Below are 11,581 nucleotides of genomic sequence, written 5' to 3'. Positions count from 1 at the left end.
AGAGTGATTCATACCTGCCTTTATGGTGAAGCAATGATGAAATTTTGATTGACATGCTTAAATAGAAACTTACGGTTAGAAATAAATTGCTTTAAAAATACAAAGTGTAATTGTATCTAGTTTGAAGCGATATCAGCCAGGACGCTAGTGAGGTGTATTTGTTCTCCCAGGACTGCAGTTTTGTGTGTGTACAGCTTTAGAGTTTAATTTGCAAGCCAAATATGTGTTTAAAATGCTTTTTACTAATAATAAACTGACAGCTTTAGAACATTGCTTTTAAAACTTTCTGTAGTAAAGGACCACTTATTTCCAATTTGTCACAAACATTTGTAAAATAAAAACTGAATTAGTAGCAGGGAGGAGGAAATGGGAAGTTACTGTTTAATGGGCATAGAGTTTCAGTTTCACAAGATGAAAAACTGGAGATGGTTACACAGCTATGAATATGCTTAACAATACCAAACCGTAGTAAAGATGGTTAAGATGGTAAATTTCCTATTGTGTGTATTTTACCACAGTTGAGTTTTTTTTAAAGAATCAATTACAAGAATTTTAAAAATCAGTATTTACCATATTAACAATACAATGGGGGAGGAACATGTTCAACTCAATAGATGCAGAAAAATATACAATTTAACATCCATTCATGATTAAAACTCTCAGCAAACTAGAAGAGAACTTCCTTAACCTGATAAAAAGGTATCTATGGAAAAACCTGTAACAAACATCACATGTTCGTTGCCCCTCACCACTCTGCCTCCCTCCCCACAAGATTTGGGAAACAAATCTGCTTTTATCATTTTTTTTCAGAATTGTATCAGCCTAGCCTGTGAAATAAGGTAAGAGAAGTAAAAAGCATACATACTGCAAAAAATAAAACTGCAGAAGACATCAGACATGTTAAACGCCCCCAGGAATAAAAAAAGTTGTGAGAATAACAAGGTAAGGTACAAGGTCAATATGCAAAGTTCAATTTTATTTCTACATGCTAGAAACTAATAAATGGAAATTAACATTTAAAAACCACCATTTACAATAATATTGACATGAAATAGGGACAAATAGAGCAAAATTTGTGCAAGACCTATCAATGAAAACTATAGAACTTGCAAAGAAATGAAAGAATGTCTAAGTAGGTGGAGATATAACACCATAATTCTGGATTGGAAGACTCAATTTTGGGTTTTCTTACTTTTCTTTTTGAGACAGTCTCACTCTGTCACCCAAGCTGGAGTACAGTAGTGCTATCTCAGCCCACTGCAACCTCCGCCTCCTGGGTTCAAGCGATTACCATGCTTCAGCCTCCCGAATAGCTGGGATTACAGGCGTGTGCCATGATACCTGACTAATTTTTTGTATTTTTAGTAGAGATGGGGCCTTCGCTATGTTGGCCAGGCTGGTCTCGAACTCCTGACTTCCAGTGATCTGCCTGACTCGGCCTCCTGAAGTGCTGGGATTACAGGCGTGAGCCACCATGCCTGGCCTAAGACCCAATTGTGTAAATGTAAATCTTGTAAATGTTAGTTATTCCTAAATTGATCTATAAATTACATTACAATAAAAATTCTGCCCGTCTTTTTTTTGTAGACAAGCTAATTATAAAATTTATGTGTAAATACAAATGACAGAATAGTCACAATATGTTGGAAAAAGAATTAGAGAACTTGCACTGTGCTATATAAAACTTTGCTATATAAAGCTACAGCAATCAAGAAGTGGTATTTAGGTAAGGATAAACATATAGGTCAATGAACAGACTAGGATCCAGAAATGGACCCACATATATGGCTCATTGATTTTTGACAAAGTTGCCAAGGTAATTCAATAGGGAAACGGTACTTATTTCAACAAATGTTAGAACAACTGCATCTATTCATGGAGAAAAATGAATGTCAACCCTTGCCTCATACCACACATAAAAATTAACACAACGGATTCTAGACCTAAATATAAAATCTAAAACTTATAAAAAATTTTCATAACCTTGGAGTAGACAAAGATTTCTCAGATATTAAAGAAGCAAAACTAGGCTGGATGTGGTGGCTCCTGCCTGTAAATACAGTGCCTTGGAAGGCTGAGGCAGGAAGATTACTTGAGGCCATGAGTTTTGAGACCAGCCTGGGCAACATAGCAAGACCCCATCTCTACAAAAATATAAAAATTAAAATAAAATTCGCTGGGCATGGTTGTGTACGGCTGTAGTTCTAGCTACTCAGAAGGCTGAGGAGGGAGGATTGCTTGAGCCCAGGTTCAAATTTGAAGTTCAAGTGCAGATCGAGCTTGAGGTTACAGTGAGGTGTGATTCTGCCACTACAGCACTCCAGTCTGGGGGTGACAGAGTGGGACGCTGTCTCTGATAAAAAAACAAGACAGTAAATTGGACTTCATCAAAAATTTTTAAAACACCTGTTCTTTGAAAGACACTATTAAAAGGCAAGGCTGGGTGTAGTGACACACGCCTGTAATTTCAGTGCTTTGGGAGGTTGACTGGGGAGGATTGCTTGAACCCAGGAGTTCGAGACCAGCCTGGGCAACCTTGTGAGACCCCCTCTCTACGAAAAAAAATTTTTTTTAATTAGCCAAGTATGGTAGCATGCACCTGTAGTTCTGGCTACTCAGAAGCCTGAGGCAGGAACATGGAGTCTAGGAGCCTGAGGTTATGATGAGCTATGATCACACCAGTACACTGTAGTCTGGGTGACAGAGCAAGACCCTGTCTCAAAAAAAAAAAAAAAAAAAGAAGTAATTAAGTTAAATGCAAGGTACAGATTGGGAGAAAATATTTGCAATACACTTATCTTACAAAGGTAAGTAGTGCTATCTCAGCCCACTGCAACCTCCACCTCTTACAAAGGTAAGATAAGTGTATTTGACCACACTAATTTGCATTATTTTGTCATTAAGCGATGAGCATCAGTTTTAACTGAATGATTATGGCAATGTTACTATCTTACAAAGGTAAGATATTTAACATCAAAAATTTATGAGAAACTCTTTTAACTCACTAAGACAAATAATTTATGGTCAAAGGATTCACACAGACATTTCATAAAAAAAGATATATGTATGGCCAGTAAGCATATGAAAAGCTATTTGGCATTATTAGTTATCAGGAAACATGAAGTCACAATCCAGTACCACTAAAAACACATTACAACTGCTTGAAGTTAGAAGACTCACAATAGCAATTGTTCTCAATGATAAGGACCAAATGAAGTCACGCACATTGCTAGTGGAAATGTAAAATGGCACACTGCTTTGGAAAACTTAAACACTTCTGTCACGACACAGCAATTCTAATCCTAGGCATTTTTTTTTTATTTTTTTGAGACAGAGTTTCACTCTTGCCACCCAGGCTAGAGTGCAATGGTGCAATCTTGACTCACTGCAACCTCCACCTCCCAGGTTCAAGTGATTCTCCTGCCTCAGCTTCCCAAGTAGCTGGGATTACAGGCACCAGCCACCACATCCGGGTAATTTTTGTATTTTTAGTAGAGACAGGGTTTTGCCATGTTGGCCGGGGCTAGTCTCGAACTCCGGACTTCAGGTGATCTGCCCGCCTAGGCCTCCCAAAGTGCTGACAATACAGGTATTAGCCATCATGCCCAGCCCAATTCTAGACATTTATTTAAGAGAAATAAAACAAGTTCACTGAAAGACTTGTACACGAATGTTTATAACAGCTTTATTCATAATGTCCCCAAACCGTTAACAACACAACTATCCATCAACAGGTGACTGAATAAACAAATTATGAATACCCATAGAATAGAAATATGACTCAGCAATAAAGGGAGTGAACAACTGCCTCATCAACAACTCTGGAAAAGGCAAATCTCGTTGTAAGGATAGAAAGCAGTTCATTGGTTGCCTAGGGCTAGGGATAGTGGTTGATTTCCTGGATTCGGCATAAAGAAATTTGGGAGGATGATGAGCATAGCCTATATTACGCTTTGTTGACGATTATCTGGATGAACAGATTTGCCAAAACTCATCTAAATGTATACTTAAAATAAGTGCAAGGGATTATGTAAATTACACCTCAATACGTTTAAAAACTGAATTACTATAGAAATGAAATTTAAAAGACAAAAATACATAACTATTTTAAAAAAATTATTAGGTTCCACAGGCATAAGATTTCTCTATCAAATTACCAAAATTGTTTTAATGCTTGCACTTATCTCCCTGTAGACTGACAACAAACAGTTCACAGACTGACCACACTGACTTACAACATTTCATCGTCAACTGATGAGCATCCGTTTTAACTAAACGATTATGGCAGTGTTCATGGGATTTGAAACTTTCTCCGTAAACTTTTTTTTTTTTGAGACCCACAGTCTCACTTTGTCGTCCAGGCTGGAGCACAGTTGATCTCGGCTCACCGCAACCTCTGCCTCCTGAGTTTAAGCGATTCTCCTGCCTCACCCTCCTCAGTAGCTGGGATTGATCACAGGCCTGCATCACCACACCCAGCTAATTTTTGTATTTTTAGTAGAGACGGGGTTTCACCATGTTGGCCAGGCTGTTCTCGAACTCCTGAGTTCAAGTGATCTGCCCACCTCGGCCTCCCAAAGTGCTGGGATTACAGGCATGAGCCACCGCGCCTGGCTGTAATCTGAGAAAAGCGTTTTCTCGTGTCTGCTAACAAGGTAGTTGATTTGGGAATCTTCATTCCATGATACTAGTAACACCCAGTTAACACTTACGCTATTTTTATAGGAACACCACAGTAACTAGATAGGAATGAAATAGAACATTGAAGAAAATGTTATTTATCAAATCTATGAGCAACTCTTTAATTCACTTCCTTAGAAAACTATGCAAAAAGGTTTGCTCTAATACTCATCGTAGGAATAGAGAAAGTAAGCTTCCTATCGCTAATGTTGGTTTTACTTTGTGAATGAGATGGCATGTTGCATATTAATACACTGATAAACATCACTGAATAGTTGAACTAGAATGTTCATTTTACTTAATGGTTAAAGGAAAAAGCTATGCATTAAGAACTCCATGCTAGGATTCTTGCTCCAGCTCTCAGATCCTAAAAATAGAGGATTTTTGTTTTTGAGACAGAGTCACTGTGTTGCCCAGGCTGGGGTGCAATGGCATGATCTCAGCTCACTGCAACCTTTACCTTCCGGGTTCAAGCAATTTTCCTGCCTCAGTCTCCCATGTAGCTGGGACTACAGGTGTGAGCCACCACATCTGGCTAATTTTTGTATTTTCAGTAGAGACGAGGTTTCACCATGTTGGCCAGGCTGGTCTCGAACTCCTGACCTCAAGTGATCTGGCCGCCTCGGCCTCCCAAAGTGCTGGAATTACAGGTGTGAGCCACCGCGCCCGGCCTAAAAATAGAGGATATTTTAAATAGAAGTAAGTGTGAGAATCTGCCCTGTTGGCCTAAAATGCATTAGCTAGTTGATTAAACAAATAAAGAATACCTAGAATAAAGGTATAAACAAATAAAGAACCTTCTGTTGTGGAGGATATGTAAAGTGGCGTGCCAAAGGAAAGAACCAGAAGAAACAGATTATGGTCCTTGTTTTCCCACTACCAGATATGAAACTTAGAGCAAGTTGTTTAACCTTTCTCCTCCTCCATTTTCTCTCTCCTATGCTAGGGTCATTGACACACTTGCCTGCAGTGCAGGGCCATTGAAAGGGTTAAATGAACTCATGTATGTGAACTCATCTTGCAACTGTAGACTCCTAAATAAGTGTAAAGGTCTAGGAAAGAAAAACTTCCCTCCAAAGAATCCAGTGCTCTAGGTTGAAATTGGTGCTCACCTCATGTAATGGTGAAAAATCATAAAATAGCGTAAAAAATGTGTTGAATGACTGAATGAGTAAGGAATAAGAGCTAATTCTGATCTCTTATGATCTGTCAAGTCCTTTATTTGTCTTCTCACTTATCTCTCACAACTCCTTGAAGTAGATAAGAGAACTGTCCATTTTATAAATGGAGAAATCGAGGCATAGAGGGATTAGTCAACTTGGCTGAGGTCACTTGCATAAGGGCCAACCCAGGCTTGAAGCCCTGCCTGGGGCTTTTCATTAGGATTAAGTCTGTCTCAACAGAAGATTGCTGTTAGCACCTACAGTCAATGGAAGGGAGGTGTGTTTAATACGTCTAACAAATGAGAATTGCAAACATTGGGTACTTTTCTCATTTCCTCTGGCTTTTGTCTTATCCAAAGTGAGAAGCTTATACCAAATTTTACTTTAAGTAGTATTCATCTCTACTAAGTCAACGGAGTTTTATAAAATATTACCATACAACCAACCCTTAGTAAAATAATGGCTCTAGGCAATCATCACCAACAGCTGCTAAAACCATTAGGTGAAAAGTTGGTGAGACAGTTTGTAAAGGATGGATTTGCCTCACAATCCCTGAATATATCTATTGATCTTAATATCATGAAAAGAGAGACAACCCGGGCCGGGCGCAGTGGCTCACGCCTGTAATCCCAGCACTTTGGGAGGCCGAGGCAGGTGGATCACAAGGTCAGCAGATCGAGACCATCCTGGCTAACATGGTGAAACCCCGTCTCTACTAAAAAATACAAAAAATTAGTCAGGCGTGGTGGCAGGAGCCTGTGGTCCCAGCCACTCGGGAGCCTGAGGCAGGAGAATGGCATGAATCCGGGAGGTGGAGGTTGCAGTGAGCCGAGGTCGCGCCACTGCACTCCAGCCTGGGCAACAGAGTGAGACTCTGTCTCAAAAAAAAAAAAAAAAAAAAAGAGCGAGACAACCAGATAATCATATGCCTCCTGATATGACGCATTGGGACGACTCTTGCCAAAACACAAACTGAACCTAAATCTGATAAATTCCCCCAGTATAAGTACCAGTTCATAGGAAATATAGGAGACAGAGAGACTGTCATTTACATGGATACAATCAGCAAAAATACAAATGAAAACAACACAGATACAAAAAAATTACAAGAAAAATAAGAAGGGGAATGTATAAATTAAAAGAGACTTAAGAGTCTTTCACTCACCCAATGCATTGTGTGGTTTGGTTTGTATCCTGATTACAATAAATAAGTAAACTTTTGAGGCAATCAAGGAAATTTGAACACTATTTTTTTAAATATTAAGGAATTTGCTGTTTTTTAGGTGTGGTAATAGTGTCGCAGTTATGAGGAAAGGAAGGAAGGAAAGAGAAGAGAGAGAAATGGAGGAAAGGGATTTTAATCTTTCAAAAATGCATACTGAAGTACTTAGAGATGAAATAGTGTGATGTCTAGCATTTGCTTCAAAATACTTCAGTGGGTGGACTGAAAACACACACACACACACACACACACACACACACAGGCCATGTGCTGAAAACTGTTGAGACTGGGTGACAGATACGTGAGGGTTTATTATACTGTGCTCTCTATTGAGTATGCATGAAATTTTCCATAAAATAGAACATTTTTTAAAAAACACTATCATAAAGAAGCTTACCCAAAAGAATACCACAGACGTGGCAATGTCACCTACAAAATCATATCAGGTTTTTGAAACTGCATCACTAGGTAAAGAATACATATTTCTTTTCATGAAATGGGGGGCACTTTATGTAACAAAGGTGTTTCTGAAAAGTTGTACCTAAATATTATAAGCATAATTGTTAGCAGTATTATACATACTGTCTGGCTCCCTGAGAAAGGTGCATATATATATATATTTATTTATTTATTTATTTATTTATTTGAGACAAGGTCTTGCTCTCTCACTCAGGCTACATACAGTGGCACAATCACAGCTCACTGCAGCCTCAACCTCCTGGGCTCAAGCAGTCCTCCCACCTTAGCCTCTCGCTAGGACCACTACAACTCCTGGCTAATTCTTTTTAAATTTTTGGTAGATTCAGGTTCTCCTTATGTTGCCCAGCCTGGTCTCACACTCCTGGGCTCAAGTGATCCTCCTGCCTTGGCCTCCCAAAGCGCTGGTATTAAAGGCATGAGCCAATGTGCCCAGCCCATGGTTCTTGAATACCAGAGAAGAAAATAAATTTGTAATTAAGCTCTAAATTACATAGGAGTGGTATTCCTGAAAAACATTTAGTAAGTGGAAACTCTGGGACTATAATACATATATTTAGAAACCCAGGACTTGCAACTACTTCACAAGAAATACTAGACACAAATTACCACAAGACAACACAGCTTACTGACATGGAAATTAGATTCCATCAAGCCTATGTCTAAAACTCCTTCATAGTTTCTTATTACCCTCTAGAAAAGAAGTCCAATTTCCTTAGCATGGTGTGAAAGCATGGAGCCAGTTTCTATCTTTACCCAGCTTCCAGTTCCTATACACCTTCCTCCTGGAAGCATTATTTATCAACCATAATTAGCCCAGGTCAGATTTGTGCATTAGAAATATGGTCACTTCACTCTCTCTCCTCTACTGGATTAGCATCCATTAAGTTTAGGACCTGATATTTTCCTTGTTTACCACTGCATCTTAAAACCTTAGCTGTGGCCGGGCCCGGTGGCTCACACCTGTAATCTCAGCACTTTGGGAGGCTGAGGTGGGTGGACCATGAGGTCAGGAATTTGAGACCAGCCTGGCCAATGTGGCAAAACCCTGTCTCTACTAAAAATACAAAAATTAGCTGGGTGTGGTGGCACACGCCTGTAATCCCAGCCACTCAGGAGGCTGAGGCAGGAGAATCGCTTGAACCTGGGAGGCGGAGGTTGCAGTGAGCTGAGATTGTGCCACTGCACTCCAGCCTGACAGACAGAGTGAGGCTCCATTCCCTCTCCCCGCAAAAATAAAAATCCTTAGCTGTTACAATGGATACAGCACTGTAGTTGGGCCATTAGTCCTCAAAATTCATGGCGTTGGCATCTTATATGACTTATTTTACAGACAAAGAAAAATTATTATACTAGAGAACTGTATTTTTTTTTCTACAGTTTCTTGATATAATTCCATGGAAACTTGGATCTGCTGAAACAATTGTCGGCAGCATCAGTATAGCATTAGGAAATGATAAAAGGAAATCTGTTAAAACTATCAGAAATTTCATTAATCACATATGTTTATCCATTTGATAAATAAATCATGTCCCTTTGTCGATTTAAATATACATTTATATTAAGATATTTTATCTTTCTGACCATTTTTGTGACTTTTTTGGAGAAGCATGCTTTGGTACCATAGAGTACCTTCAGCACAGTGATTCATATTCGGATAACAAGAGTCACAAAAGGAAAAATCACCGTTTCATTACTTTAATGCTTAGTTGCCACAATATATTTGATTTGTATATGACTTTGTAGAAACTATTTTGTGCTCAAGTATATTCCCGTAAATAGAACTTTATATTTCTTAATTGGCCAGGTTGTTGCATTGATTTGTCCCAAGTCTCATTATGAAATCTCAAAATCTCACTTTGGTTTGAAAAAGTAAAGGGAATCAGACCATTTCTGGGTTTTTTTTTTTTTTTTTTTTTTGACAAGATTTTTGGTGCACAGTTTGAGAAATGGCAGAATTACCCCCCAGCTAAAATATTATTCGGAGGCTCACAATTCATACTAACCTTTCTTGTTTCCTAAGCTGTAAAAAGTAGCTGCCCAGCAGAATTCTTATGGCAGGTTCTTGTCGAATTCTCACGCTGAAGCAAATCAATGACATATTTGAGAGCAGCAAGCTTCAGAGGAATTTAGCAAACAGGATGTCAGAAACCTTTCAGAAATAAAATCATTCACCAGGTGGATTTAGGGCTGAGATACTCCATGATATGTGTTTGATAAACTTTCATGCCACTGAAAACATTTCTCCCTCATATTCAGACTTCTAAAGCTTTTCTCACCTATTTCTTATGTTAAAAATTAACCCATCTCATCCCTGTTGAGAAATAAACAATGCCCCACATCTTTGAAAAGATAAACCAAAGTAAGATTATGTTCTATGTCTTCACTTCATCCGTGGGGATGCCAGAATTTCTTTTGGCTGTTTGTCAGGTCCTTGGCAATATCAAACAGAATTATTTCTCAGAGGAGAAGTAGTTGAACTCGTATCACCCTGTGGGAACTGTTGGGAGTAAATTAGATTGTGGAAACGGCATATGCTCTATCTGAAAGTCAATCTCTGTTCATTAACTAGTATCCTAAGAATCTGAAGGAGTTAAGGATGAGAAATAATGTTTCCTCAAATAAATCTTTCTATATTTTCACTATTTCCTAAAAGTTGATAGCTAGAAGATCAATTTAGTATCTCTTCGGGGAGGAGCGTGAGTAGGGACTGTGGTGTGTGTGTGTGTGTTTTGAGATGGAGTTTCACTCTTGTTGCCCAGGCTGGAGTGCAATGGCCCAACCTCGGCTCACTGCAACCTCTGCCTCCCGGGTTCAAGCGATTCTCATGCCTCAGCCTCCCAAGTAGCTAGGATTACAGGCATGCGCCACCACACCCGGCTGATTTTTATGTATTTTTTTTTTGGTAGAGATGGGGTTTCTCCATGTTGGTCAGGCTGGTCTCGAACTCCCGACTCAGGTGATCCACCCACCTCGGCCTCCCAAAGTGCTGGGATTACAGGCATGAGCCACTGCACCCAGCCTGTTTTTTCATTCTGTTCCCTCTGATTGAAATACTTCCTCTCTTTATCCTTCCTTTTCCTTCTTTCTCTCTGCCCATCAAAATTCCCATTATCCTTCGCTGTTCAGAATTGACCAGACTGTCCTTGAGCACATTTCCTTTGAAGCTACACTCAACTGATTTTCCACCTCACTGATCCCTACTTTTGGGTTCAATACTAGGCTCCTTTTTTTCTTCCAACCTCACATTAGGTGACTATAACTTTACAAATCATCTATGCGACTCATAAATTTTAATATCCAGCTTTGACCTCTCCCAGAATCCATTAATATCTCCATCTGCTTACAAGGGTGTAAAAGTTAAGACATTTTAATCAAAAAATGGCAAAAGGAATACTTTTTATTTTTTAGACCGAATCTTGCTCTGTCACTGAGGCTGGAGTGCAGTGGCGCAATCTCGGCTCATTGCAACCTCCACATGCCAGGTTCAAGCCGTTCTCATGCTTCAGCCTCCTGAGTAGCTGGGACTACAGGCGCAGCGCCAGCATGATCACTAATTTTTGTATTTTTAGTAGAGAGGAGGTTTCACCATGTTCGCCACGCTGGTCTCAAACTCTTGATCTCAGGTGATCCACCGCCTCAGCTTCTTAAAGTGCTGGGATTACAGGTGTGAGCCACTGCACCTGGCCAGAAAACAGTACTTTCTATTTTCCAACATATCTGTGCTCTTCCCAATTTTCTCTTCCCAGTAAACAGCACCTCCGTCGACCCAATTGCTCAAAAGAAAGGACTTAAAATTTTCCTTGATTCCTCTATTTTCCTCATATTTATATCCTATCAGCAAGTTTTCTTTTTTCTTTCTTTTTCTTTTTTTTTGAGACAAGATCTCTGTCACCCAGGCTGGAGTGCAATGGTGTGATCTTGGCTCACTGCAACCTCCGCTTCCTGGGTTCAAGCGATTCTCCTGCCTCAGCCTTTTGACTAGCTGGGACTACAAGTACCCGCCACCACGCCTGGCTGATTTTGTATTTTTAGTAGA

General features: G+C 39.5%; 1 protein-coding gene across 4 annotated transcripts in view; it reads right to left on the bottom strand.

Annotated features, from left to right (window-relative positions):
* Positions 1–11,581, bottom strand: part of ATP5PF (ATP synthase peripheral stalk subunit F6) — a 985,871-nt gene that overhangs the window by 49,158 nt on the left and 925,132 nt on the right. The window lies entirely within an intron of this gene.

This window comes from Macaca thibetana, chromosome 3, assembly GCF_024542745.1.
Source record: "Macaca thibetana thibetana isolate TM-01 chromosome 3, ASM2454274v1, whole genome shotgun sequence".
Lineage (NCBI taxonomy): Eukaryota > Metazoa > Chordata > Mammalia > Primates > Cercopithecidae > Macaca > Macaca thibetana.
The sequence above is the reverse complement of the archived record's forward strand: the minus strand, read 5'-3'. Positions and strand labels throughout refer to the sequence as shown.